Raw genomic sequence first — 3,114 nt, 5'->3', positions numbered from 1 at the left:
AGTAAAAAGGTTAGCAATAAAATGGGAAAATAAAAATGGATCCTTAATTTACTAAAAATCTATACTTTATACTATTATTAAAAACAAAATCATCATTTCTTACTTTCCCGCCCAAACAATAAAAAAAAGGGAAAAAAATTACCAATTAATAATATTAATAATAATTAGTAAAAAAGTTCGTAGTAAAATAGAAAAAGAATTCTTAATTCACAAAAAATTGAAAAGAAAACGAAATTCACTAATTAATTAATAGTAACAATAATCAGCACAAAAAATTTGTAGTAAAATAGGAAAATAAAAAAGATCCTTAATTCACTAAAAATGGAAATATAAATGAAATTTAATAATTATTACTAATAATAATCAATAAAATAGGAAAATAAAAAAAGGAGACTAAATTCAATGATAATGAAAAAAAAAAAAAAAAAAAACTGAAGGTTGTGAAAAATGGGTCATAATAAGGATAACAGTAAAAAAAAAAAATTCTACTAAAAATTAGAAAAATAAAAAAAGATTCTTAATTCACGAGAAATAAAAAAAAAAACGGAATTCACTGATTAATTAATACTAATAATAATCAGAAAAAAAAAGTTAGTAGTAAAATATGAAAAAAAATCATTAATTCACTAAAAATGAAAAAATTGGAAACGAAAATGAAAGGTCATAATAAGGTCATAATTAGTAGTAAAATTGGAAAATAAAAAATAATTTTTAATTTCAATGAAAATGAAAAAGGAAACGAAAAGTTGTTAAAAAGGTCATAATAAGGATAACACTACCAAAAAAAAAAAAAAAAAAAAAAAAAAAAACTTACCAAAAAAATTGAAAAATAAAAAAAAAAAATCCTTAATTTACGAAAAATAGAAAAGGAAACGGAATTCACTAATTAATTAATACTAATAATAATCTGTAAAGTTATATCCTTTTTTCAATAATGAATATTTTCTGAAAGTATATACACATGACAAATTATGCCCTGGACCCGTGTCCACAATGAATTGTGTACACGAGCCCAAAACGACGTCGTTTTTCGAAAAAAAACGCGTCATTTAGTTTTAAAAAAAAATCGCGCGTGTTTTGCCGTTAACGGCGTTATTTTATTTTATTTTTTTTTGGATTATGAATGTACAGTTATGCCGTTATGAATGTACAGTTATGCCGTTATGAATGTATAGTTATGCAATTATGAAATTATGAACACAGAGCTCTAACATTATGAACTTGCAATTATGAACATATAGTGATAAAATTATGACCATGAAGCTTTAAAATTGTGAATATAGAGCTTCGAAGATTTTGAATGTACAGTTATGGTGTTATGAATGTACAATTATGGAGTTATGAATCTACAGTTATGAGATTATGAATCTACAGTTATGGAATTATGAATGTACAGTTATTGATCGAATTATGAATAAAGAGCTCTAACATTATGAACATGTAGTGATAAAATTATGAACATAGAGCTCTAAAATTGTGAACATAGAGTTTCGAAAATTATGAATGTACAGTTATGGAGTTATGAATGTACAGTTATGGAGTTATGAATATGCAGTTATGGAGTTATGAATGTACAGTTATAGAGTTATGAACGTACAGTTATGGAGTTATGAATGTACAGTTATTAACATATAGTAATAAAATTATGAACATATACTCCTATAATGAAGCGGTCTGAAATTAAAAAAAAAAAAAAAAAAAAAAAAAAAAAAAAAAAAAAGAGAGAGAGATAATAGTGCCTAACGGCACTATTACCCGTGTCCAGCATGCATGCTTGACACGGGTCCATAGCATAACGATTGATATACACATACTATTGATTTTAGAGTTTTTGGGCCCAGGGAGGTCCAACACAACCGTGGCTGGTGGATTCACCTTTCAAACAAAACAGGGACGATTCTCCCTTATTTTGGGTATCTTCTCTGTATTTTATGTCCTCTTGGGCGAAAAAAGCTCTACCTTACATTCATACGAGCCCCTCCTTTTATAGTGGGTCGCCTCTCTACTTTCGTAAATACATTTAAAGAGCCTTTAAATAGTCCATTTACTCCTAGAGCCCGTTGGGCGACCGTTACCAAGCCTCCCAACGGCCTGTTTGACTATGCTTTAAAAGGACCCTCTTAAATGCTAATTGCTATCTCAGCCGAGCTGACCTCCTGCTCGCGTCGACTCCTTTATCGGGTCGACTTCTCGCTCGGGCCGACTGCCCTTGCGCTCCGAGACTCATGCCCTCCAGTTTATGGATTCGTGGATGGGCCCTTACCTTCAATAGGCCCAAGCTCTCTCTTCGTCTTCTTTTCTCTTTGGGCCTCGGGCGCATTGTGTCCGTACCCCATCACATACCATGCTTCTCAATATAGAATTAAAAGTGTATATATATATATATATATATATATATATATATATATATATATATATATATATATATATATTTATTTATTTATTTATTTATTTATTTATATATTTATTTATACTTACTATATAATATTATTGGCATAAAATAAATTATACTTACCTTAATATATAATTAATTTCTAATATAATTTTCTAATTTTTATTAATGGTAATTATTCTAATAATTTTTCTTTCCTTCTTTCGTGTAATTATTATGGTAATTTTATGGTAATGTATGTAAATATTATAAGAGAACAAATATTATAATTAATATAATTATTGAAACTGAGAAATATAAGATTTCTTCCCTAAAAATATTTGTGATAGTTTCATTAAATTATAATTAATAAAATATAAAATATAATTAAATAAATGAAAGTATAAAATTAACGAAACATGAATATTTATATTTTTTTCTGAAAATATACATACACTTATGCACTATAATAATCATACAATATTTAAATGCTACTTTTTAAATTTCTAAATGTAATTTTTTTTAATTATAATTCTATCAATATAATTTATAATTAATGAAATTATATTATACAATTTTTCTATATACATATTAATAAATATTATGTGTATATACAATGTGTTATACAATCATATAAGGAAATGCGTTTGATTAGAGTTTAAATTTATTCATACAAAATTTATAATTTACATTTTTTTTATTGATTTCTAAGTACAATTCTCTTAGTTAGTATTCATATTTTT

Source organism: Ipomoea nil, unplaced genomic scaffold (assembly GCF_001879475.1).
Source record: "Ipomoea nil cultivar Tokyo-kokei standard unplaced genomic scaffold, Asagao_1.1 scaffold0818, whole genome shotgun sequence".
NCBI lineage: Eukaryota > Viridiplantae > Streptophyta > Magnoliopsida > Solanales > Convolvulaceae > Ipomoea > Ipomoea nil.
Note: the sequence above shows the minus strand (reverse complement) of the source record.